Below are 27,931 nucleotides of genomic sequence, written 5' to 3'. Positions count from 1 at the left end.
CTCTCCACACTCCCCCCCCCCCCCCCCGCCTCCTACCCGCCCGCCCCCTCCCCCGGCCTGCGCCTGCCTTTGTGTCTGCCTGTCACTTACCGGGGAACCCGACGAAGCTGATTCGGGAGAAGCACAAAGCCAGGACACAGATTTGCCCACAAATTCTCTCACACACATTCCCCAGGCTGGAAGGTACAGCCCATCGCAGAGCTGATGTACCTCGAGAAAAGTGGGTTCGGGTCTTATTGAGGGAACCAGAGAAACTATTCTTTCCTCTCTCGCTCGGCACCGCTAACAAAACGCGCGGACTTCAGGAAAAAACAAAACCCCACTGAGTGGACTCCTGTTCCACTCGCCTGACACTCGCTGAGCGCAGCCCCCGAAAAGGGGGACACGGGGCAGAAAGGGGCGGACGCAAACGCACACCCAGACCCAGAGCCCCAGCGGAGAAAAGGGTCGAAGACCACTCCGTCTGTGTTCTCCCCAGGGCGGGCGAGGATAAACCCGAGGCTCGTCTGCCTTCCACGAAGGGAGGGGGTGGGGAAGCTTCAAGGGGAAGGTCGTGCCCCCCACAGCTGAACTATTTTAGAAAGGAAAGCAGAGAAAAATCACTTTCCGGAGGATAAAAGGCCGGGAAAGCAGCCGGCCGGACTCACAAAGGTAAGTTTTCTGGGCGAGGAGGACACGAGCACTAGCAGGAGAGAGAGGAGGACACAGAACTACAGGTTTAAAGGGGGGTGGGGGGGAATTAAAACTATATTTGTCAGCCATGTTGAAGAGGCTCCAGTAATTTGTGAAGCTTCCCTCTTCCCTCTTGGTATTTGTGGGTGACACTGCAGGCTTTGCTCCCCAGTCCCCACAAGCCCGAGAGAAAGCGCAGGGGAGAGGAAAGGGAGAGTTTCGCGGCACAAGAGAAGCGCTCTGACCTCGTTCTCGTCCCTCAGCCTTGCAGCAATCCAGCAGTGGCAGTCGGGTCTCCTTTCTAACAAATCCTAAAGGGCAGCCATCTTGCTTCCTTCTGCTTCTCTACGAAAGCAGCCTAGCCTCCGCATCAATATTCATAAGGCAGTTTGACGTCTGTTCTCATCACTCGGCGGGGCCGGCGTCTCGGGGCGGCCGCGGCGAGGGGGCGGACGTGACTCGCATGCGAGCCGGGCCTGGGCGCGCGGCGCTCGCGAGGAGGCGGCGGGGCCGCCCGAGCTCTCGCCGCAGCCGCCGCTCTCCTCCTCCTCCTCCGCCTTCTCCGCCCCGCTTCCTCCTCCTCCTCCTCCGCCTCCTCCCCCTTCACCCTGCCGCCGCCTCCTCCGTCCCGGTCTCCGCCGCCGCCCCGGGACCCTCGGCCACGGCTCCCCGGGAATCGGCTCCCCGCCCCGGGGCTCCCCGCACAAAAGCCGGCGGCCCCTGGGGCCGAACGAGGGGGCGCGCGGTCGAGGCCGGGGCTGGGGAGCCAGCGTGGGGAGCCGTGGGCCCGGAGGAGCGCGGGGCGGGGGCACGCGGGGGAAGGTCCGGCCCCCGGGACCCTCTGATGGGTTTCCACTCCAGTGAAGGCGCGGGGCGGGCGCGAAGGGGGAGGTGGCGTGCGTCCCTGGCAGGAGGCTGCGAGACCCCAGCTTAACCTTTTAAACTTTTTGCTGGTACCGCACCCCACCGCCTCCTTAGAGTAGGTGGGCGCCGCCCCCGCCCCGACTCCCACCTCCTGGCAGGTATCCCCGCACACGCCCCCTCGCGCACCCACCCCCTGGTAGGTCCAACCGCCCCGCCTCGTCCCCGCTTTGGCATCCTCTCCACACAGTCGCTTTCATCTCGCTCAGCAGAAGCACTCCCCAGTTTCGCGGAGGGCATGCCCTTAGTGCTTTAGGGGCCTGTAGTTTTAAAGACTCGACAAATTAGGAATTTGACCCAGGCCCGCTTCTCCCCGCCCCGGCCCACCTTCTGTTTACTTTGGCCACGTGGGCTGGGAAGAAGGATTCACGCAGATCCGAGAGGGCTTTCGCACCAGTGACTCTCCACTTCGCGCTGGATTCGGTTGTAAGAAATAAATCTGCACTTTCAAATGCTTAAATTTACCCCCATAAGAGCCTCTATTTTGAAAAAATGTCCAGCCTTATAATTAAGTAATGACATCGACCCATAAAGAACTAAACGCCGAATGACGGACGCTCGATTTTCTCTGAAGTTCGGAATTCTATATAACCACTCGCATCCACTGACAGATTTTCTTTTCCATCGCCGAGTAGTTTTACTTCTCTTTTTAATGCTTTTTTCCCTCTAATCATAAATTTTTTATGTGAAGATGAGATCAAGAACAAAGCCCACGTGAATTGGTATATCAGATGGTTTTTGAGATTTGCCCTCTATTAGAAGTTCTCACGTTACTGGCATTCAAATTTTAGATAGACGTTTTGGACACATCTTTTACGGGATCACTACATTGTGATCACGATACTCTTAAGTAAACACAAGTTATTTTGTGTAACTCACGGTTTTTTGCCCGCAAATTTCTTTGGATGTCTTTACCTAATTTTATGAAATCGGAATATTTTCTCTTTGAAAAGGGTTAAAAAAGGAACTCTTTGTATGTCACGTTGTTACTAAGAAGAGCGTTTGAAGTGAAACGCTGTTTATTCCACTTTGAGACAAAGTTGACTTCGATTTCTGGTTTTGCACTAGACTAAGTAAAATCGTTCGTTTCCCTAAGCATTCATGTAAAATGAATTTCCATCTTTTCTAATTGTACACTAATGTGTCATTGAAGCCTTGGCAATTGCTAACGGACTTTAAGCTGTTTAAAAGGTGCCTTGTAATTTGTTTCTCAAGTCCAAAAAGTAAAGTTTTCCGAAGGCTGTGACGTACAGTTGTGCAGCGCACAGAACAGCAGAATTGTGGAAAGCGTGAGCTTTGGAGTCCACAGAGGCAGATGAATCTTGACTCCACGCTTACTAAATGTGTGACCTTGAGCGTGGTACTTAACCCTTTGTGTATGTCAGTTTCCTCACCTGTCAAACACCATCTAAAACAGTGCGGTTGTGAGGATTAACCATGACACTAAGTGCCCAGGTGGTTATTACTACTGGTTATTACTATTACCAGTCATAAGCCATCTACTTGCAAGAGTTTTTCTTGTTTAACTAGAAGTATAGAAGTAATTATGTCTTCCTACATTGAATAACATGGCAAATATTGTATTGGCATGTGTCTGATATAAACACCCGTATATGCCCTTATTTATATGATAATTGAGGAAATGGTCTGTAGGGTCACCTCCCTCTCATCTATTAAACCTCTCTCTTTGTTGTAGCAGGTGGTTCTCGTCTACCTGGAGTCATACTTGGCTTGCAGTTGGTTTTGCAACAGGCCCTGAACCTTTTCTTGCCAACTTCTTCCTTTGCACCTCCACCCCACCCCACCCTTAACCACCATGACATTTGTTAATTGAAAATACCTTACTCCTCTTGGCTGTTATGACTTTTCAACAGCAAAAGGAAGTAAAATTCTAAAGGTCTCCAGGTGTAAAATATCTTAGTGAAATTTTGTATTGTTGATTTTTTAAACACCTCTTTCTTACTTGTTATTTCTGGGAAAGATAAGCTATAGTGAACGTTGTTGACTGGATATTAGTGGGTAATTCGGAGCAAGCTTTTATTAATTGTGTGCATTCTTAAGATTTCTCCTCTTACAGATGTGGATAATCTTTTTAAAAGATAATTTGCTGTTTTAACAGCAGTCAATTGCTATCAAACTCCTTACCATTTTCTTTTTTTTTTTTTCTTCAACTAGAAAGACCAGCACTATTTCCACACAGAAAAATCCTTGCTTCCTTACCAGAGGAAAAAAAACTAATAGAACAAGTCCTACAACATGCTATTCTGTGTTAGAAAATTGACTTGATTGGGCTGGGTACCTGCTGTCTAACTCAATTGCTCGGTCTCTAAGCCTCATAGGGTGGAGGCAGCTTCCTGTCTGCTTTGTCCTTTAAAGAGCTGACAACAGGGCTTTCCTGGTGGCGCAGTGGTTAAGAATCCGCCTGCCAATGCTGGGGACACAGGTTCGAGTCCTTGTCCAGGAAGATCCCACATGCTGCGGAGCAACTAAGCCCATGTGCCACAACTACTGAGCCTGTGCTCTAGAGCCCGCGAGCCACAACTACTGAAACCCATGATCTGCGACAAGAGAAGCCACCGTAATGAGAAGCCTGCGCACCACAAAGAAGAGTAGCCCCCACTCTCCGCAACTAGAGAAACCCTGCGCGCAGCAACGAAGACCCAACGCAGCCAAAAATAAATAAATAAATAAATTTCTATTAAAAAGAAAAAGAGCTGACAATAGCAGCTTGCTTTACAATGCAAATTTCTTGTACTAACAAAAAAATAATAGGTGATTCTTAATTTCCTCCCCACCTGCAGAATAGGAAATTTTCTTTAAGGACTTGATTTTCTCTTTAACTGAGATGAGAGTTGTGGTGCATACACCTTTGAAAGAATTATAGTGGTTTAACAAAAACATTAAATCATGGCCTGTTGTTTCCCATCTCCAAAAACATATTTCTGAAGTATGACATGATAAAGATTCTCTCCATGCTTAAAAGACAATTGACCTTCAAACAGCACAGCAGTCATTGCTGGGAAGGGACTTTCTTGTTTCTTTTGTCTAGTGACATTACTGCACACCATACAAAGGTACATATTTAATATAAGTAGAATGCCAAGTTAAGAAAATCCCCAAGAGATGAAACATTTAGACAGAACACTTCAAATTATTGATATACATTATTATTAATACAGACCATCATTGTCTAAAGCCGAGGATCATAATATTATGAGATTCTTGATAGAGTCTCTTTTGTTAATATGATTTCTACTTTTTTCCTGACCTTGTTTCATATGGTTAATTTCTCTTTCTATCATTTGGAAATTTTAAAGAAATAGACACAAATGATATAATCCTAACACTCAAATCAGGAGCTTTCCAGTGTGTGTACTGATTTAATGGGGGTTAAAATGAAATGTTAGATGACACTCAAAAGTTTAATCCTGTTAAAATATTGTCAAAGACATTATAAGAAGAATATCAGGGGGACTTCCCTGGCGGACCAGTGGTTAAGACTCCGAGCTTCCACTGCAGGGAGCATGGGTTCAATCCCTGGTCAGGGAACTACGATCCCACATGCCACGAGGTGTGGACAAAGAATATTAGGCTCATTAGTGAGACAGATCTCATGGAAGTGCCTCCAGAAGTATTGCAAATGTGTTGCTAATATCAATCTCTTTTCTTCTCATAAATTCTGAATTCACAGTCCAATAACTACTCTTCTTATTCTCATCCGACTTTGGTAACGCATTTAATATCCCACTTTCTTCTTTTTTAAAAATTAATTTATTTATATTTTATGTTTGGCTGCGTTGGGTCTTTGTTGCTGCACGTGGGCTTTCTCTAGTTGCGGTGAGCAGGGGCTACTCTTCGTTGTGGTGTGCGGGCTTCTCATGGCGGTGGCTTCTCTTGTTGTGGAGCACGGGCTCTAGGCGCGCAGGCTTCAGTAGTTGTGGCACGCGGCTCAGTAGTTGTGGCTCGCGGACTCTAGAGCGCAGGCTCAGTAGTTGTGGCGCACGGGCTTAGTTGTTCCGTGGCATGTGGGATCTTCCTGGACCAGGGCTCGAACCCGTGTCCCCCGCATTGGCAGGTGGGTTTTTGACCACTGTGCCACCAGGGAAGTCCCCCCACTTTCTTCTGATAGAGTAATTTTTCAGTTTCAGTGATAAACTTCAATAATGAAGTTTATTATATAGGATTTTATAGTTTTAAAAGCATTTTTGTACACTAATATTTTTGTGGTAAGGTGTACACTAACAGTTTAATATTCAAAATCATATGCCACATTAAAATGGCATATAATTCCTGTCTTATAAAAATGAAAATTGAGGCTAAGTGACTTTTCCTGCAATAGAGGATCGCCTCTCAAACCCAAGTTTAGTGAATCCAAGATCAGGCCTTTTTCATTATACCCAAATTATCCTCATATCTTTTCCTGCTCATCTCCGTCTAAATTTTTCTCACCATTATTAGTACTAACTAGTATAAGAATCTTCCCTTCAAAACTCAAAATAATTTTCCATTATTCTGTTACTTAAAAAAAACAACTCAACACCTGCATTTACATATACATTTACTTGTTAAATACTGGCTATGTACCAAGCATTGTAATAATTCTTGTACATTTATTATCTTTTAATTTAATGCTTAGCATAACCAAATGAGGTCGGTAAAAGCTTATTGAGAATTAACAGTTGAGTGATTTGGTTGGGATTAAAGAGCTGGAACCAAGGTCTAAATCTAAAGCTAGGTTTGTCTGATTCTAAAGCGCATGTCCTTGCAAGCTACACTGTTCTGTCTCCCCAGTTTAGCAGATACAGATATCTATGTTTAATGCCATGATAAGTTTTTCACACAGTTAGGGTGTGTGTGGGGGGGGGTTGTGTTTTGGGGTTTTGTTTTTGTTTTTTTTACAATAACATTAGTGTTCCCTATCTCTTCCTCATAAAACAAAAACAGAAACAAAAACTCTTGTCTAAACTTTTACTTGGTTTTTGTTTGTTTTTTTTGTTTGTTTTTTAATCATTTGCTTTCTACGCTGTTTCTTTTGTTTCCAATTGTATGCTAGAAGTTGGCATGCTTGAACTTTTTGGAATAATGATTATATTTGTGTAATAAACAAATGTGGTATCACACTCCTGCCCACTCCCCCCATCCCTATAACATATGTCTTAACCCCACTAACAGATTGTTTACAGATAAGTTCTGCTACCTGTTTTCAGTATTAGTGTGGTGAAAGGACGTTGCACCCTTGATCTGCTCCTGATTTCCTTGAATGACTTAGGGTTCATTCCCGCCAAACAGGGAAGCTGACAGGTGGAAAGAATGCCACCTGCTGAAATTGTTCATAGGACATGGATCTTTGGGGATAAAATACTTAAAATGGGATGACACTAAATCTTTCCATTGGGAAAATGAATGAGACTCACCTCTGGAGCTTTTGAAAAATACAAATAACTAGCTTGCACTTCTCTACCCCCAGCAGTGTCTTGGTTTAATTAACGAGGTCTGGGATGGGGCTAGAGTAACAATATTTTTCAAAAGATTCACGGATAATCAGATGTACAGCTCTGCTGAAAAATCGCGGGTATAGCTTAATGTGTAAAAATACGATGAAAACAATTAATGCTTACACATAATATTGATAGTTAATGGGCACAAAATGTTGTCATTCATGGAGCATCCCATGACAAAAAGCAAACAGTGGGTACCTCACTACAGTCTGGTGAAGCCCTCACGCCTTTGCAAAGATGGAGCAAATTTGCCTGTGACTCCCTTTCTGTATTTCAGGTTGGTTAAATCCTTCTAAGTTCTCTTGTGTCAGGTTAAAAACAAACAAACAAACAACTCTCCTTTGAGGAAGAGATAAATAATTAGCAGCCAAAGAATGACCCAGATTATTACTAGTGAAAAGGAAAGAGCAGGGGAAAATGCAAGTGATAGGACTGATAGCCTGATGCAGTGGGGAGAAAGAAGTGTTGAAAGTTGCCTGAGTTCAACTTGAGAAGAATACTTAGGGATTTTTGTTCTAATAAAAAAAAATTCTATTGGTTGAGTTTCGTCACATTTTTCTAAAAACATTTAAACCATTCTTTAATCCAGGCAGACAGACAAATTGATTCTGATTTCTTTCTTTTTCCAAAATAATGGTCATGCAATAGTTTATGAATGTATTACAAGCAGCTAACTATTAGTGCAGTTCTTCCTGGAAGAAAGAGCTTTACAGATTAAACTAATTTTAGGTCCCCATGAGTTAAATTCTTCCCTTTCTTATGATATTCTATATGGAAAAGAAGGAAAAATAAAAAAGGAAGTAGGGTAGTTACTATTTGACATCCAATTTTCTTCAAATATTCTAAAGTGTGTTTTCATACTTTCTAGAGATGTGTGAGAAAAATCTAATGAGATCTGAATCAGTGCCAACTCAGAGCCTGTGGGAAGGCAGGGTAGTTTCCTGCAAAGATCTACACCACCAACCTCTGCTTAATTTGTTTTCTTATTTTATATCTTAGAGTACAATACTATTACTATTTGGCAGAAAATCTCCTTGATCTGTCAGTAATTAGGCACGCCTCTAAGTTGAACATGGGTTGATTGCCAAGCAATTGTTCTGCATTTCACAATGACTTTAAGCCCCAAGAGAATAAAGTACATTTAAGTAGTGACCACAAAATAGGGGTTCCTGAAAGAAAAGTTGGAGTAGAAGGTGAAAAGAAACACACACACACACATTAAATCAGAACATCAAAAACACATGCTAAAGAAGCATTTCTTTGGGGGTCCCTAACATTTATTTCTCTGAAATCTTATGATCACTGACCCTAGTTAGACTGGGTGAGAGAGATAAGGAAGTGAGAACTATTGAAGAATGGTGTGCTTAGCACAGGGTTGGGAGATGTCAGGTGGGTGTGATCCTAGTGGTAATACTGATATACTTTAATAAAGGAGACTTTCCTGATTCTCCTTAAATCTTAAAACATTAATAGCTATTGTCTACTAGTGAACAAGAACCAAAAGAGTCTCTCTCTAAATTTAAAATCCAAAAAAGGCTAAAGTCATAATTTTGGTGGGTGAGGGCCACTGTTAAAGGTAAAAGTATCAACTCACAAAACAGATACTCAAAAAAATTTAGACAGAGAAACTGGTAAAAGCATACTTATTGGAATGTTAAACTCAGTCTGATATGAGTAAATGACATGGTTTAGGATTGTAGTCTAGACTCTACTACTAAAAAACCTACCCAAAATCTTTAACATGCATTATCTCATTTAGTATTTACAATAATCTTTAAAATAGGTGAGACAGTTATGAATCCCATTTTATTTTATCTTATTTTTTAACACTAGGGAACATGTATTTAACACATGAGGGGACATGTCAGAGAGATTAAGTAACTTGCCCAGGATTACACAGCAGGTGATACATTCTGAGACTTAAGTCTTCTTCAGTATTCTTTCCACAAACCAAAGGGAAACAAATAAACCAACTTTAATTCCTTCCTGGGGGCAGAAAAGAAGCTCTGATCAACCTGTGACATTGTACCTTAGGCTGATACATTTGTATTCCTTGCCTATGCTCACACAGGCAGAGCAGAATGCTACAGTAATGGAAACATTTAGGAAAAATGTGTTTACTGTTTTTCGTTTATTTACTTGTTTATGTTTTAATGTAGGCCATCCACTGTGGTAGGAATTCTATTCATTCCAAATGTGAGGGGAAAGTTAATCTATTCCCTAAAAAACATTTCTAAGGGGAAGAATAACAAGTCAAGACACTTTGTCAGAAATTAAAAAAAAAAAAAAACTTTAGAAATGAAGGCTTGTTAGTCTCATTTTCCATTGCAAAATGGTTCATCTGAAGTTTCTAAACTGTCATAGGTTATGGTGATGCTTGAGATACTGATGTGTCATTTGTGTTTCAATTTCACATTCTTGAGAGGCAGCTTAATCAGCACATGACCATAACCAGAGTCAAATGGCATCGTTACAAGGGTTTGCTCAGGAAATCCTCAAATCACAGAAGGATCAGAAACGGATGGAAATACCATCGCAAAAACATCCCTTAAAAGGTGTAATAATAACGACATATCTGGTCATTCTTGTTTCACATTAGTGGTAGCATTTCCCAGGCTCTGCTTTCTCAGCCTTTAAGAAAGGCTATATTTAAAATTAAATTTAAATTAATTCTATATTTAAAATTAAACTTACATGGTGATGGCTCATTGCATTATTCTCACTTCAATATACTTCTTATTTTTTCTTTCATTCAGTGATATAACAGTGAACAAGATGTGTTCCCTGCTCTCCAAGAACTTATAGTCAAGTGGGAAAACAGACATGTAAACGGGCTGTGATAAAACACTCTGTGTTGTGTGCTGGGGTGCAGTCAGAAGGGTGCTTACCTCATGTTTGAAAGCTCAGAGCAAACCTCCCATGAAAGTAATATTTAAGCTAAGATCTTAAGGATGAATAGGAATTATTCAGGCCAAGTAGAAAGTCAGAGAAGAGTGCTCGGTGGAGATAAAAGAGTAAAAAGAGTATATGAAGAACCAGGGGCAGGAGAGAGCACGACATGTTTGAGGGGGAAAAAAAAACAAAAAACCCACGTTCCAAATGACTTGTATAGGAAGTGAAGAGGGAGAGGGTGACTACTCAGGTTGTGGCCATGTGCAGGGACCAGACCATGGGGGTTAGTGACAGTCATGGTAAGGGGTTTGGGTTGTGGCCTAAGTGCAGTAGAAAGTCAATCATGGGTTTTAAGAGAGAAGAAAATGATCAGATTTGGATGTTGGAAATATCTCTCCAGTAGCACTAGGGAGAGTGGATTGAGAGAACACAGTAGCAGGGGCTAGAACACCAGTGGGGAGACAGGGGTAGTGACTTAGGGAAAATTAGAGTGGTCTTGAATTAGAGATTAGTCAATAGGAAGGAGAGAAATGGACAGGTACACGGGCGTCACAGAGGTAGAAGAAATGGAGCCTAGTAACTGCTTGGAAGCACGGAGAAGCAGAGGCGGGACTCCAGAATGTCACCCAGGTTTCTGACCTGGCTGGGGCAGTTGGTGGTGACTTTCACTGGAGATAGACATGACAGGAAGAGAAGAGGACCTGGAAGTGGGACTTTGAGAGCAGAGTAAAAAAGAAATCAGTGGTCAAAACATTAAGTTCGAGGCACCTGAGGGACATCCATGGGGAGATGTGCAGTAAGCAGTTGGATGGCTGAGCCTGAAACCTAGGAAAAGGATTCAGACTGGAGTTTGAAATTTGTGAATCATCTGCAGACAGACGGCAGTTGAGGGAGATACCCTTACACTCTGAGTGAGAAGAAAAGTGGAGTTCTAGGACAGGACCCTCAGAGGGACACCCCCTGTGAAAGAAGAGGAGCCCCCAAAGGAGGAAACCAGAGGTGTGTGCTGTTGTGGGAACCAGGTTAAGGACTAGCCTCATGAACGAGGTCTGACCTGGTGAGCAGGGCCACATGCTAAGGAGCCGTCACCTGAGACGAGTAACGAGAAGTGCCTTGGGTATAGCAGTGGGGCATTCCTTGCAATCCTTGGCCAAGTGAGCTTCAGGAGAAGAGTCCTGGTGACAGAAGCCAGATTGCCTGAGGTTGAAGGATAAACAGGAAGTGAGGATGTGGAGATAGGGAGAGCCGATGTTTAAAGAAGGTTGGCTACAGAGAGAAGGAAGCAGATAGCAAAGAAGCTCCAGGGCGTTGTCGGATGGAGGAAAGAATGTCTTAAGACGGGAAAGACTCCAGCATGTTACTGATGGGAGAGAGCAGATTGAGGTGGGTGGTTAAAGATACAGGAAAGAAAAGAAAACTTACTGAACAAGGCCCCTGAAAAGTAGGGTCTTTTTTTTTTTTTTTTTTTTTTTTTTGCAGTACGCGGGCCTCTCCCGTTGCGGAGCACAGGCTCCGGACACGCAGGCTCAGCGGCCATGGCTCACGGGCCCAGACGCTCCGCGGCATGTGGGATCTTCCCGGACCGGGGCACGAACCTGTGTCCCCTGCATCAGCAGGCGGACTCTCAACCACTGCGCAACCAGGGAAGCCCCAAGGTAGGGTCTTTTAAAATTCTGCTGACAAGCTGAGGAGGCGCATAGGCCTTACAAAGGAGGGGAGGACAATTGGTTTAGTGAGTTCATTTCATCGTGCCCTCCCTCCATCTCTCTCCCTCCCTAGTGGGCTTTGTAGATTTTCTTCACAAGTTTCATGGCTTTGGAGAGAAAGAGGAATGGGGTCTGTGAAATGTATTATGAATTAAATGCTGGTGGTTGGACAAGGCTGAGGTGGTATCTATAATATAACATAAATTTCTAGAAATCGGAGCTTCCTTCAAAACACAAGGGTGTATTATAAAACACTGCAGCTAATAAATACATACTAAAGGGACCCTACAGTGGAGGGACAATCTCCATCTGGGTGATGTGCAGTGATGGGTAAGGTTTCTAATCCATGCTTTGTACTATAATGACAGCTCTGTGATCCAAGAATAATCATAAGAATATATACCAAATATTGATTGTCTACTGAGTGCTGAGCACAAAGTACATATTATTTTTATACTACAAGGATCCTGCAAGGTAGATATTTGTTTTCAGTTTACAGGTAAGTAAAGGCTCAGAGAGAATAAATAAGTTTCTACAAAGAGCTGGTTAATGGCTCAACTAGCACCAGAACGAAGTTTATCTATTTCAGATTGTGAGCACTTTGCACTAAGTAACATGATGTATCTTTCAGAAATATCTTATTGAAAATTATTTTTGCTCCCGATTTCCCTCATAGTTATGTATTATTATGCAACTAAAATACCTTCTCTTTTAGATAATTGTGACCAACCAACCTAGGAAAAAATTGGTATTGGTGTGCAAGGGAGAGGGAGTTGGGGACAATCTAGATCCAGACATATAGAGATTAATGAGAGAAAAAGAATGATTTCCAGCATCACATATTCCTTCAGCTTGCCTATTTCCTGCATGCCGCAACTAAAGATCCCGCATGCCGCAACGAAGATCCCACGGGCGGCAACCAAGACCCAGTGCAGCTAAATAAATAAATAAATATTTTAAAGGTACAGAGATATTTTGTCTGCCCAGACCTGAAAGTAATTACACAACTAAACACTTAAATTGCGATTATGACAGGCACTACAAAGAAAAGGTGCGGAGGCTGTGGGGGAAGGTACAAGGAAGGATGCAACCCAGTTTAGAAGTCAACTTGAGCTTTCCTTGAGGAAGTGATAATTGGGCTGACTTTTGAAAAATAACTAGAAATGAACCAATCAAATGGGGTGTGGGGAGAGGAGTCTTGTTTCGGGCAGAGGGAATTGCATATGGGAGAGGCCCAAAGCAGAAATGGATGTATCATAAGGCCAGTGTGGCTGCAGCCCAATGAGTAAGTAGGAGAATACAATCAATGAGGCTGAAGATAGGCAGGGACCAGGACATACAAGGCCTTGTAGGTCACATTGAATCTGTTTTGGTCATTATATATTGAATTAAACTGCTCAGGATCCATCCTCACTTTTGTCAGAGAATGATACTATGATTTATCCTTGGGAAACTCTAAGCAGATAGGGTAGGGGAAAAAAAGAACCAGGCATGGCTTTCTTGACAGTAGAGAGGCCATCTTTGGCCTAATCCATTTTGTGAGCTAAGCCTGGCCACAATGCTTGCCTTTGAATAGGTCTCAGTAGTAATTATCTTAAGAGAGCACAAGGACAAACTTCTCAGGCAAAAGAAGTAACCATAGCAAAGAGAATATATCAGTTGTAAAGACCCCCAGTTCTATTTCAACGGTAAAGATTAGCCTGAAGCTCTCAACCACCAGATCACCCTGAACCTAAGGGATGATGATGTTGACCTTTTCAGACCCTCATGACTTCAATCAACTAAGGCTTGGACTCTGTCAACTGCTCAAGTCTCTGTCAACTGCTCTGTCAACTGCCAATGGTACATGAATATGCATGTACCATTAGCTTAAAACTTCCCCAGTTTTGCTGTCTGGGGAGACACTGCTTTGGAAAGATCCCCGGTGTTCTCCTTACTTGCTGCAAGAGATAATAAATCCTTCCTTCTCCCAGTCTTTGGCTTGGTTGTGTCTTTTGGCTCAACATCCATCAAGAGGCGAACTCAGTTTTTTGGGTAAAGAGCCAGTCTTCAAACCATGAGGTTTAGGCAGAGCCAGTCTACCTTCAGCTTCAAATGTGGGCCTGTGTTGAAGTAGCCGTGGCTAATCAGAGAATAACGTCCTGCTCTCCCCACAGGAATTGTTGAGAGAGGGAAACATGCAACCCAAGCCAGGCCAATCAGAACCAATAGGGCCAACTCTGAGACTTTTGCTGGTGGTGTTGGCTATTGCAACCAGAGGGAAAAGCTCAGTTCTCTCAAAGGAAATGTCTCTCTGTAGCCAACGCAGAGGAGAGTAGTGCTGAGAGATTATGTCCAGTTAATATCACTGAATAGATCTGCTCCATAACTTTTCGGGTTTGTGAGCCGGTAAATTCCTCTTACCAGGCAAGCCCGTTTGAGCTATATTTTAGTAACTTAGAACTGGAGGTGTCTTGATCTATTATTATTTTTTTTAAGTGGTAGAAGAATCAAAGTGTGGTGACAGCTGAAGTGTGGAATTAGCTGGGTGGAGGTAGGAAAGAGGCAACGAGGACCTCTTTCTGTTACCTGAAAACTGGGTTCACCTTGTTATTGAACCAAACTTGGGTCCCCTCACCCATGCACAATAAAACCAATCTACTGACACTGGACTGTGGTGAAGGAAAGTGCAGCTTTATTGTAAAGGCACCAATACAAGGAGGGTGGGTGGCTTGTGCTCTAAAACCCCAAACTCCTTGGTGGTTTTCAGGGAGAAGTTTTTATAGGGAAAATTTGGGGTGAGGGCTGCAGGGTGTGTGGCTTTCTTCTGATTGGTTGGTACAGGGCTGTGTTCTAGGAGTCGTGTACTCAGCCTGAAATTACCATCCTCCACCTGAGTGGGGGCCTTAGTTCCTGCAGAAGATATTGTTATATATACTCCTTGAGGAGGAACCGGGACCCTGCCCCAAGGCTGCACTATTGTTTCTTGACTGCTCCTCCCTTGTCTCTGCATTCCCTCCCTTCTGTGATTAGTAACTGTTTGACTCTACACTTTGGAACTCAGGGAAGGTGAAGGAGGCTGAATGAAGCCTATTTCCTACAAATAAGAAATGGGAGACACGGAAAGTACTTGTACCTGGGAGGACCCTACAGGGTCCTGCTCCATTTCAGCCTCTTGGTGGATGTCAAGCCAAAAGCCACAACCAAGCGAAAGATCAGGAGAAGGAAAGATTTATTACTTGCAGCCAGTAAGGAGAACACCGGTCCAAAGCAGTCTCTCCCCAAACAGCAAAATTGGGACAGAATCCAACTTCAGTTGATCAAAGTAGTGAGGGTCAGAAAAGGTCAACATCATCACTCCTTAGATTCCAATTGATCTGGTGGTTGAGCACCTGAGTTGGGGGGGTGGGGGGGGGGTGGGGGGTGGGGGTGGGGGATGGATTTAAATTCTGTAAAACAGCTCAAGACAGTGCTTGATGCTAGTCTTTACCATCAAAATAGAACCTGGCATCTTTACAACTGATTTGTTATCTTTGTTATTTCTCTTGCCTGATAAGTTTGTCCTGCTGTTCTCTTAAGATCCTTATTACTGAGACCCATTCAAGGGCAAGCATTGTGGCCAGGCTTAGATCAAAAAAATGTCATAGGCCAAAATGGCTTCTCTTCTGTCAGGAAAGCCATGCCTGGTTCTCTTTCTCCAAGGATCCCCTACCCTATCTGCTTACATTTCTTTAGCTGAGAAGTGAAACACAACAGTTGATTAACTTGTTATCTGTGGTATCTTGGGACTCAGAGTATGGGCCTCCTGAGACTGGAGATTAGAAGATATGTTCTTTTTTTTTTTTTCTTTAGATAGTAATATACTGGTTCTTTATTTATTTTAAAACTTTTTATTTTATATTGGAGGATAGCCAGTTAACAATGTTGTAATAATTTCAGATGCATAGCAAAGGGGCTCTGCCACACATATGCCTGTATCCATTCTCCACCAAACTCCTCTCCCATCCAGGCTGCCACATAACATTGAGCAGAGTTCCCTGTGCTATACAGTAGGTCCTTGTTGGTTATCCATCTTAAATATAGCAGTGTTGTACTGGTTCTTTTTTTGTGAGGTTTAGTGAGGTCGTTTAAGAAAGGGACAAGCTGCAGTTAAAGCTGGTTTGTCTGGGAGCAGTGAAAACACTAAGAGCAGCCCTTTAGCCCTTGTCCTGAAATCCCAAATGACTAGGAGTCAGAAACTTTATAACTGTTTGGAGTTTGAAAAGTAAAGTCCTCTGTTCCAGTCTAAATTTAGTGCTAGCAAAAGTGGGGAGAGTAGAATGAAATCAGAAGATAAGATTGAAATCAGGAGCTGCACCCACCTCTGTTGACAAAACATCAAGGTTAATTGTTAGAAGACAGAAACCACCCCTTTAGGATCTAGAATCAAGGATTAGGCCTCAGTACCAATGCTGGCTTTCGTTGCTAACTCCCTGAATTTATAGGAAACAAATAGATTGTAGAGTTTACTAAACTTTTAAGGAACTTGGGTTTCCAGAGAAACTCAAACACCCATAAACTCAGGGCTGTGATTGCTCAACCCCCAAGGCAGTACTAGGGATCCTAAGCCCACACTAACAGAAATAGCACCAGTAGTAGAGTGTGATGACCAGAAAGTAAAAACTCCCCAGTGCCTTTCTCACCGATGGCCATAGAGGACATATTACACGGGAGGTTATCCCCGAAGACAGATTCCAGAGTAGACAAAAGGGGTCCTCAAGAAATTCACTCCAAAGCCAAGGCAAGGGATTGCTCTACTCCTGTCCTGCAAATAGTCCATTGCGTGCCACCCCTCCTCCCATTTCCCCTTTTTCAAATAGAAGTTTTTATGGTAGTTATTTTGTTTCTTCCTCACAAATATACATTGTTTGTTGGAGATGATTAAATGTATCATTTTACAATAGGTTTCTGAACCAAGAGGAAAGCACATTAACAAGAGAGTCTAGACTCAGTCTGGTTGCAGTAACTGGGTAACACTTGAATGGTGCTAGTACATATGCTTTTGATTCCATATGATATTATTGCTTAATGTAGGCTTGGGGAATTTTGAATTGTTAGGTATAAGAAAAAGATGTGTGGATGTTGTGCAGTCAGGAGGTGAACTATAGTAAACATCTGTGTTTTGACCTATCAGGAATCTATTTCTTCTAGGTCCACCCCCTAATTTTCCCAGAGGAACTACTCTTAACTTTCATTACATGTGACCAGGTGAATCTGACTTTACTTTCAGCTTCAGACATGGCCTATCAGAACATTGTAAACCTCTGACTTTAGTGATTGGTTCTGGACATCCTAACCACATGTTGGTATCTAGGCCAGTTAAATCAAAAGCAACAAAACAGTTCTGGGGCTGGGGAAGAGGCTTTTTTTTTTTTTTTCTGTTGGGATTGTTGTTAATATAGAATATAGGCCTGAGTTTTTTTTATCACCTATTGTAAATGAAGAACCTGCCTGACAATAAAGCTAAAATAGACCAAATAAGAGCATTTGACCCATGTGAGTCACCTCATCTAGCTGAACTTAAAAATAATCTATCCTTGAATTTTTCTTTATGTGAGTCAATCCCCCCCACCCCACTTCCCACTTTCTTGGGGGTAATCTAGTTCATGCTGGGTTTATTTCCTTACTAATTGAATGAATCTTTAACCCAAGAGCAATGGGAAGTCATGACTGGATTTAATCAGGGATGTGATCATATTTGAGATTTTTGAAGAGCAAGTTTTGTTTGAGTAACTCTTCTTGAAGGAACACCAATAAAATGTTTCCCATTTCATTCCCAAAAAGTAATAAGGGGAAAGAATCAGTCGGCTAACTGTTGTACCTATATTAGTACCCAGTGTATGTAGCGAGACCAAATCTAACTGTGATTAGGCGTCACTGAGGACAAGGCAGATGAGTATTGTACACACATTGTTACATTACTCTTCTTTAGTGTCTACTATTTGATCTCCCTTCATTTGGCATAGAATTGTATCCATGTATATTTTTGTACATTCACCAGCCAGTTAGCATTTCATAGATGAAATGACTAAGGTTCTGGCTCATTCTCTGTTTGTGAACTGAAAATTTGAAAAGATAGTTGGTAGGACTCCTATTTCTTTTCCAAGATAGAAATATAGTAAGCATTTGTCATGAAAACATGGAAGAGAATAGGCCCACCAATTGCTATAATTACCTATAGCAAGATGAAGAATGATTTATTAGCATTAATTATGTCACATGTACATATATTAATTAAGACTAAGAAGAAATGCTGGAACTTTTCTAATGAAGTTAGAAGTGTTCTGGCTGTCTTCCATCACTTAAACTGTTTTTTTTTTTTATTCTTTTAATCTTAGTCAATGGGTAAAAGTAAAGTATACAACTTGTAGATCACATTTTAAATGTTACTGCTCTCCACTTCAACTCCTTTCCCTACTGTAGGCTGGATTGTGGACATGATGGTAAGAGCCAGTGTTGACCATGGGCCATGCAGATGAGGACAACCCTCTAGAAGAGGCAGAGCAACGAGGCAGAAGTAACCTGGATCCCTTAATGACCACCTGGATTGGAGCCACCTCCCTACCCAAGACCACCCATGAGAAATAAATAAATCCTGTTGTATCTAAAGCATTGTATTTTGGTGGCTCTTTATTACATCAATTTAGCATGTACACCCATAAAATACAATGGATTATTTCCAAATAATGAGTGTGTGTATGTGTATGTGTGTGTATGTGTGTGTGTATGTTTGTAGCAGATTAGGTGACCAAAAACGAAACAAAAATCCAACTTTTCCTTTATTCTCATGATTTAGAGGGAGTGTCCTCTATGGCAATGGTTGTCAAACTTTAGAATGCATAAAGATTTCCTGGGAAGCTTCTTTAAAAAGATGATTCTGGATTCTATTCCCAGAGATTCTCATCTACTAGGGCTGGAGTATGGTCCAGGAGTCTGCATTTTTAAACAAGCCTCCCAGATAACTCTGATACAAGTGGCCTGAGAACTTTATGTGTAGAAGATCTGTCAACACTATCCATGATAAACTGTGTGTGCTTTATAAAAAGTAGGGATATGTAACAGACTAACAAGTGTATTTCTAAATTCATAATTTGGGGGGCACAAAAATTTAATTTGATTAATCAGTTTATGTAAAGGTAATGATCTTAGAAACTGTTACTCTTTTAAAGTTAGTTTGAACTTAATTCTATCTAAGATATAGACAGAACTTGAAACATTTAATTCTGCATGTTCTAAAAATGGACTTGAACTATGCTAAAATTATAAACAATGATTCAATTATAGGAAGTGACTGAAAATCTGAAATTTATATCAGAAAGATATAAAGCAAGAGATAGACTTTTTGCTACAATATTCAGTTCTGTAGGGATGAAACAGAAGTTCTAAACCTTCACTTAAACAAATTTAAGGATAGAATGACAAGCTTAGTATTCAATTCTTAGATGTTTCTATAACTTTCTGAAGCAGAAAGGTATAAGAAAACAGGTGAGAAAAATGAAAGGAAATGCTAAACTAGGCCCCTCTCACTTCAAATCCTCAAGTCTAAAAAAAGGTTTAAGAAAAATTTTTAATCTAATTATGCCTTGGTGGAAAACAAGAGCCAGCCAGGGGGGATGGGGGTAGGGTGGGGGAAGCCCCCAGACTCTACACTGGTAAACTATTTCCTTCACTTTTGTTGAATTATGTATCTTTTACCTCTAATATATATTTGTTGTGAAGAAAAGAGGGCCTATTTTTCAGCTGAGGACTTATTCCACTTCCTCAGAATGCAAGAAAGATACAAAAAGAGGAAAATTATGACCTAATGCAAAATTTCCTTCAAGGCATCTATGTTCATTTCATGGTGGGAAGGAGCTGACACAAGGAGACCTGAGCTGCAGGAGAGAAACATATTTCTCTTCCAGCCACGTGGCTTTAAATGCCTCTCCTCAAAGGAGGAACCAGTTGGAACTTACATCTATGCAACTTAAAGAGGTGAAACTTCTCACACATTCAGTGTTTTCAGTGGCTTTTTCTAATGATTAAGTAGTTTGCCTTTAACGAACATTTTAACATTGTTAACTGTTTTCATTCCAGAGGAAAGAATGTACTTTACACTCTGATATTAACATTATTCCTGAGTATACACCCTTCTCCCCAAGAGATTCAAGCATTACTTTGTATGAACAGATTTCTAGAACATAAAGTCTTATTTAGTATAAAAATAAATTTAAAAAGTAATTACTAATCAATATGGAATTTCTTGACAACCTGTTGTGTATCTGAATTCGGGAAAAATACTATTATCTACTTTTTATTGCAAAATAAAAAATTTAAATTAGATATTTACACAAAGATACTCAGGGTGTCACACCACTATGAAGAATAATTGTGTAACATCATGCCAGTAATATGCTCCTTAGTGAAGACTTTTAGGAAAGACAATTTTGAGAAAAGTGAGTCAGCTTTTTAAAATGGCTTTCTGTATGATTTTAAATTCTATTGGTATATTTTTCAAAGTTTAACAGTAAGTAGCATTTTCCCCCATTTAATGTTACCACCACCTTACCATCTTCTAGTTGTGAAATCTCGTGATTCATTATCATTAGAAAAGTTTAGAAAGTTCTGATGGTATAATGCCTGAATTGGCTTCTCATTGTAATATTCCAGTGGCAAGATACCAACCTATACATATATTTTACACAATGCTTCCGAGACACAAGATTTCCTTCTTTATAACAGTGTTCTTTTCCCTCTATAATTCTCAACATGTTTTACTGAGGAAGAGTGACCTAAAAATCCAGATCACTGAATTTTGTCGGTGAATTTTGCTTAGTGATTGGCTAAGAGATATTTGCACTGATAAGTTTAAGAGTATTGGGGTAATTCACTGGGCCCATTCCCAGAAAAGAAAATACTCTTTTTGAAACTTTTATTCAACAAGTTAACCTGTTAACATTCTAAACTAATGTTTCCTTTTGAACAGAAGTACAAGATGGTAAGCATGAAGCCTAATTTACTGTTTGACAGAGTTTGTTATTCAAAACTAGGCTTCTGTGGCCAACTCTAAGTGGTGGAGGTTTGGAGTAAACCCTCTTGTGGTTTTAGAAGTGATTGTCCTTAAAATCTGAGTTTCTTCAGATGAATCCACTTATGCATCAGTGAAGCCCACAGCTTAAGAGTAACCTTCTCACTCCCCATTCTATTTTAACCGAGAGCTAAGAGTAGGTTTAGCCACACGAAAATAGGCTGCACCCATAATGTCATGGTGTTAGGGACATCTGCCAACTATTTCAAAACCTCGAGGGCATTGGCTGGCATCAGTGAAACAAATGGAGTTTAGCTTTGAAAACTGATTTTGTAAGTGCTTCTGTTTCTACTATGCCTCCTGAATCTCATTCAAATACGTTTTGCAATAAGGTGGTTACTGCCTTATTGAGCTCTGAAAAAAGACAAGCACTTTACCTTTTAGAGGAGAAAATGTTCTCATCATATTAGGTTAAGGTCAATTATGAACCCCAGGTACTTTTCATTTCAGCATAGATTTCTTTCCATCTGTCCCTCGAGCAAGTTCTTTGGCCAAGAAGCACATCTACAAAAGCAGATACTTTGTCTGGATTTCCCTAGAGAATAATAAATAATTGAAATTTCTGTGTTTCAAAAATATTTGAAATTATGATCATAGTTTGTGATAAAAGAGACATGAATTTCCATAGGTCCAAAAGTGTTTAGAAAGTATTCTCAAAGAGCTTACATGAGGGATTACACTAGTACTCAATTGGATAGACTTCTTTTCTTCCATGAAGGGGCACAGAGTGAGTTTTCTTATTAAAAACATGTGTCAAAGATTTTTTTTCTACAATCTATATATTATTTACCACTTACGAAGATATTTATGTATAATTTCCTTCTTGGAAATGGTTAACAGTCCTTGTCAATCAAGATAAATCTTAGGATTCAATAATATAAAGCTAATAAAATCAAAATCTGTGTTAAAGTGGAACATGGGAAAATACTGACATTTAAAGTTGCTAGATTGTTTCAACTTTTACAAACCCAGCAACTTATCTATGATGCTAATTTTTTATTGAAAAATAGTTATTGAATCTAGAAGGTATGTTCCTATTAGGCACCTTTATAATTACATTAACCAAATTTTAGTTTATCAGTTTCCAATGAATTCTACTTATTAGTGTACTTTTTAGGTACACCACCCTATCATTTGACAGGTACATACTTAGAATTGATCATTCCTAAAATAATACTTTCAGGGACATAACGCTTAAACCTTTTAGAAAAATTCCAGTAAGATCTGAGTCATAAAGGGTCCCAGCAGGAAACAGAGTGCATACTCAAACAAGAATACTTTGAGAAGGGTTTAATAAAGAGATGTTACAGGTGTTTGGAGAAGGTTTATGAAAATCACAAAGGAGAACACTGCTATCATCTCTAAGCCTGGAGGGGCAAGTTGAAGAAATGGTTACCAGAACCTGGAAGAGAAGCTATGTGTGGAGTAAGCCAACTTGAAAGGAGCTATGAAGGACAAAACCAGTCTGAGGTGACCCCACAGGGAAGGAGTCAGGGAAGAAATATCTCAAATTTACTCTTTACCACTCTGTGATCCATTACCATGTCTTCCATGGGCTAAACTGCACTGCTTAATATGGTAACCTAGTCACTGATGGCTGCTGAGTAAGTGAAATGTTGTAAGTGTAAAACATACACCAAATTTTGAAAACATAGTATAAAAAGAGAATGTAAAATACATTACTAATTTTACGTTAATCAAAAATAGGAAGGATAATATTTTGGACATGTCACTCCTGGGCATATATCTGGAGGAAACCATAATTTGAAAAGATACATGCACCCCAATGTTCATTGCAGCACTATTTACAATAGCCAAGACATGGAAGCAACCTATCTGTCCATTGACAGAGGAAAGGATAAAGAAGATGTGCTACATATATACATTGGAATATTACTTAGCCATAAAAAAGAATGAAATAATGCCATTTGCAGCCATATGGATGGACCTAGAGATTATCATACTAAATGAAGTAAATCAGACAGAGAAAGACAAATATATATGACATCACTCATATGTGGAATCTAATTTTTAAAAAATGATATAAATGAACTTATTTATAAAACAGAAACAGATGGATTTCAGAAACAAACTTACAGTTATCAAAGGGGAAACATAGTGGGGGGAGGGATAAATCAGGAGCTTGGGATGAACATACACACACTACTATGTATAAGATAGATAACCAACAAGGACCTACTGCATAGCACAGGGAACTCTACTCAGTATTCTGTGATAACCTATATGAGAAGAAAATCTGAAAAAGAATGAATATATGTATAATGGAATCACTTTGCTGTACACCTGAAACTAACACAATATTGTAAATCAACTATACTCCAATAAAATTAAAAAAAAAGTGAGAGACTAAAATATCACATTACTAATTTTACATTAATCAAAAATAAGAAGGATCATATTTTGGACATATGTATTCAAAGTATGTATTATTAAATATTAACATATATTATTAAATACATATTTATCAATATATGTAATGTTTAATATAAGTAATATATAGGATATATTGTTAAAACTGATTTCACCTGTTTCTTGCTATTTTTTAAAATGTGCTACTAGAAAATTTTAAATGATTGGAAAATTATTAAATTTAAAATATATTTATATATCATATCATTTCTCTTGGAGAGCACCAGGATAAACCCACTAGCAGTTAGAGAATGTAGAAGTCTGCTGATTCAGTTAGTGACAGGCCAGCCTTCTATAGTAGAAAGTAGGATGGAGAAGGATGGAGAGTGGACCTCCATCCTGGCTGAGGCTGTAAATAAAGAAAATTAACATCAAAAGATGTACCAGAAGTAAGAGGCTGTATGTGTGTGTATGTGTGTGTTTTGTGTGTGCACGTGCATGATATTTCTATTGTTGACCAGTGGAATAATTTGTTAGCAAACTTGTTAGGACATTTCACATCATTGAAGACTAGCATTTTTTTTTTTTTTAAAAAACAGCATTGGGAATGGGCCAAATAATAGCTGTGCCGTTTAGAATTGTTTTGAACTTATGTACGTTCCATCTTGCTAAAGTGTAAATACAAACTGAAATTCATATTATGGAAATACCTTTAGTACCTGACAAGTGGAAGACATAATTTAAAATGGTTTTCTGGTATGGTGTTTTGATAAAAAATATTTGATGAAAAACTGGATTAAAATTTTTTGATAAAAAAGATTTGTTTAAAAAAAATCTTCCATTGAAAAACTTTTGCTTATTGTGAGACAATTATCTACTTATTCAACAGATATTAAGTTGGAGCACCTTCTCTAGTCACCCATTGAGCTTTTCAGTCTAATATGAGGAGATATTTAGCAAGTAAGCAAGCAAACAAATAAATAATATTAATTTCCTAGAGTTTTCTATATCAAGAAGGAAGAAAAACAGGCTAATGTATAATGACTGAAGATTCCTTTTTTAGATTAGGGTGGTGCATTTGTCTTCTACTGCTGTTTAACAGATTAGTATAAGCATAGCAGTTTAAACATTATCGTATGGCTAGCTAGGTCAGAAGTCTGGCACAGTGTGACTGGGTTCTCTGTTCAGGATCTCCCAGGCTAAATCAAGGTGCTGGCTGGGATTCATTCTCATCTGGAGGCTCTGTGAGAATATATGCTTCCAAACTCATTGCTGTTACTGGCAGAATTCAGTTCCTTGCAGTTGTGGGACTGAGGCACTTGTTTCCTTGCAGGCTGTCCTCCAGGGGCTACTCTTCCCTCCCATAGTTTGCCCACATTCTTTGACTTCCTTCATCTTCAAGTCAGCAATAGCATGTGAAATCCTTCTCATGCTTTGAATCTCTGACTTCTACTAATGGCCAGAGAAAATTACCTATTTTTTAAAAGGCTCATATGATGAAGTCAGATCCACCCTGTTAAGCTCCCTATTTTAAGGTCAACAGATTTGGGACCTTGATTCCCTCTCCAAAATCTCTTCACAGTGAGAGCTAGAGTTTGATTTAATAACTGGGAGAAGGCACGTGTGTACACCAGGGCTGGGAATCTTGAGGGGCCATCTTTGCATTCTGCCTACCACAGATGGTTAGGGGAAAAAAGCCTCTCTGATGAGTTTCCATTTGAATTAAGGCCTGGATGATGAGACAGAACCAGTCATAGGAAGATCTAGGGGGAAAGCATTAGAGCCAGAGAGAATAGCAAAAATCAAGACTCTGAGGCAAGGCAGAGATTTACTTACTCAAGGAGAAGAAAAAAGCCACCAGGATGAGACTGTGGTGTGGGAAAGTGAAAAGAGATGAGGTCAGAAACGCAGACTTCAGGGCTTCCCTGGTGGCCCAGTGGTTAAGAATCCGCCTGCCAATGCAGGGGACATGGGTTCAAGCCCTGGTCTGGGAAGAACCCACATGCCCTGGAGTAACTAAGCCCGTGCACCACAACTACTGAGCCTGTGTTCTAGAGCCCATGAGCCACAACTACTGAGCTCACGTGCCACAACTACTGAAGCCTGTGTGCCTAGAGCCTGTGCTCCACAACAAGAGAAGCCACGACAATGAGAAGCCCGACGAAGCGTAGCCCCCGCTTACCACAACTAGAGAAAGCCCGCACGCAGCAACGAAGACCGAACACAGTCAAAAAAAAAAAAAAAAAACCCCAAACAAACAAATAAATAAATAAATAAAAAGGAAAGCAGACTTCAGGTCAAGGGAAGGAATTTTGAATTTACTCTAATCACAGTGATTTAACCTATTGAAGGGTTTGAGTGAGGGATGTTTTCAAATGACTAAAGAAGATCTCTTTTCTGGAGTACCCTCACCAAAATGCACACTTGGTAAAAAAGAATGAAATAATGCCATTTGCAGCAACATGGATGGACCTAGAGATTATCATACTAAGTGAAATAAGTCAGACAGAAAAAGACAAATACCATATGATATCATTTATATGTGGAATTTAAAAGAAACGATACAGGGACTTCCCTGGCGGTCCAGTGGTTAAGACTCTGCCCTTCCACTGCAGGGGGTGAGGCTTTGATCCCTGGTTGGAAAACTAAGATCCCGATCAAAAAACGATACAAATGAACTTATTTACAAAATAGAAACAGACTCGTAGATTTCGAAAACAAACTTACGGTTACCAAAGGGGAAACGTGAGGAGGAGGGATAAATTAAGAGGTTGGGAATAGCATATATACACTACTATATACAAAATAGTTGACAAGGACCTACCGTATAGCACAGGGAACTCTACTCAGTACTGTAATAACCTATATGGGAAAAGAATCTGAAAAAGAATAGGTATATGTATGTGTATAACTAAATCACTTTGCTGTACACCTGAAACTAACACAACATTGTAAATTAACTATACTCCAGTATAAAATAAAAAAAAATTTAAATGCACACTTGGCCAAATTCTGGTGTACAGATTCTTTCCTCATGTTCCATACTTATTCTGGTGATTTATCATACAAATATCAGATTCTTCCGTTCTTGTCTTAATGAGTACAAGACTTACATTTGAAATCCATTTCACTGAATTGGTTTTTATAGTTTTGAGTGCTATGATATACTACTGATTATAGTTTTATAAAGTAGATACAAGTAAACAAATATTGTAGAGAGAACTTTAAAAATTAAAGCCTTTAATTTCCTCTTTGTGACCACCTAGAGGGGTGGGATAGGGAGGGTGGGAGGGAGGGAGACGCAAGAGGGAAGAGATATGGGGACATATGTATATGTATAACTGATCCACTTTGTTATAAAGCAGAAACTAACACACCATTGTAAAGCAATTATACTCCAATAAAGATGTTAAAAAAAAAAGTCTTTAATTTCCTGATTGCATAGTCTTTGACTAAAATGCAGTTCAGTCCAATTAATACTAGAAAGATTATTCTTTAAAATCTTATAAGTTTGAGGGAACAATTGAGATTTTCTTTTGCATGAGAAATGCATATGCTTCATCTAGATTTTGAAATCTTTTGATGCGAGAGGCTACTTTTTTTACTTTTGCCACTTGGGTAATTTTGTCTTTTCTGCACCCAACATACTGGATCATCTGCATAGTATACCAACAGCCCAGATTTTGAGATGATGTACATTTAAAATTGGGGATTCCTCAAAAAATTATAAAGGGAATATCATTTTAAAAACTCTGAAAGCCTCTGTAAGCATACAGACCACCAAATTCTAGGAGTCAATAAGGGCTGTATACATGTATCTATTGTGCAATTGCTGATTTTAAGTATTAGCATTTACCAGAGAAGGACAGACAGTGAACAACCTCTTCAGGGTGTTACATTTTCTATACTTCCCAAAATTTCTATTCTCTTCCTCTTTTTCTAGGCTCCAACCTCTTGTTTATATTCCTCAAGTATCTTCTTGTTCCATCTTCTTCTTCCTTTATTGTCACATAGTCTAGTCTTAATCACCATATTATGCCTTTGCATTACCTTTTAAGTGATCCCAAATATCTAGAAAAATCCTATCTTTCCTTTAAGTTCTTATTGACTTTTTAGCACCTCTACTCTTCCAAGTATCCACAGATATCACGCCTTCTCTTCCTTTTCCAACATTAAAGCTCAGGTTCAACTAGATCATACTGGAAAACTCTCATATATTTACTGAAGTTTAAACAATTGGTGAGTAGTTTCATGTGTGCAAGGAGTGTCTGTATCTTACCATGGGATAATTGGTTAATTCAAAGCACTGAAGATTTAATCATGAAATGTTTAGAACAATCAGATTAGGTGCCAGTCATCCCCGATGCCCCTATGAACTGCCCTGCTCAGGAAAGCAGCACCAGGCTCTATGTGCCAAGTCAGAACTAATTTGACCCAAGTAGGCCCCTGGCCAACTAAGGCCTCAACATAAAAATGCCAATAATCTATAAGAATGACTGGTACAAAAAGTTCTGTCCAATAAGGGTGAGATAATTCACTAAGCCAATCATTCTATCTCCTTTGGAGTTTTGTATGAAGATTTAAGGAAGAATTTCCCAGTAAGCGTAAAAGAGCAGAATGAACAGGGCAGTCAGGAAAAACAGAGATGAAAACAGGAGAAAAACCATATGGTGATAAAGGAGAAAATGATTGACCCCTAAGTGTTTTGGTTATCTATTGCTGTATAACAAATTACCCCCAAACTTAGTGCTTTCAACAAGAGTTTTGTTTGCTCATCTTTCTTTCCC

General features: G+C 40.2%; 1 protein-coding gene and 1 long non-coding RNA gene across 4 annotated transcripts in view; one reads left to right on the top strand and one right to left on the bottom strand.

The window, feature by feature from the left end:
* The window catches only part of TET2 (tet methylcytosine dioxygenase 2), a 131,789-nt gene extending 130,604 nt beyond the window's left edge, over window positions 1-1,185 (bottom strand). For all 3 annotated transcript variants that reach the window (XM_060012834.1, XM_060012835.1, XM_060012836.1), the window contains exon 1: window positions 918-1,185. The gene's annotated coding sequence lies outside the window, so the exon portion shown is untranslated. The remainder of the gene's footprint in view (window positions 1-917) is intronic.
* Window positions 97-18,299, top strand: LOC132426090 (uncharacterized). The gene is made up of 3 exons (XR_009519591.1): window positions 97-651; window positions 11,463-11,638; window positions 18,131-18,299. It is a non-coding gene; the product is annotated as an uncharacterized lncRNA (long non-coding RNA).
* The last annotated feature ends 9,632 nt before the right edge of the window (window positions 18,300-27,931 follow it).

The sequence above is a fragment of the Delphinus delphis genome, chromosome 5, assembly GCF_949987515.2.
Source record: "Delphinus delphis chromosome 5, mDelDel1.2, whole genome shotgun sequence".
Classification (NCBI taxonomy): Eukaryota; Metazoa; Chordata; class Mammalia; order Artiodactyla; family Delphinidae; genus Delphinus; species Delphinus delphis.
This window is presented reverse-complemented; position numbering and strand designations above follow the sequence as displayed.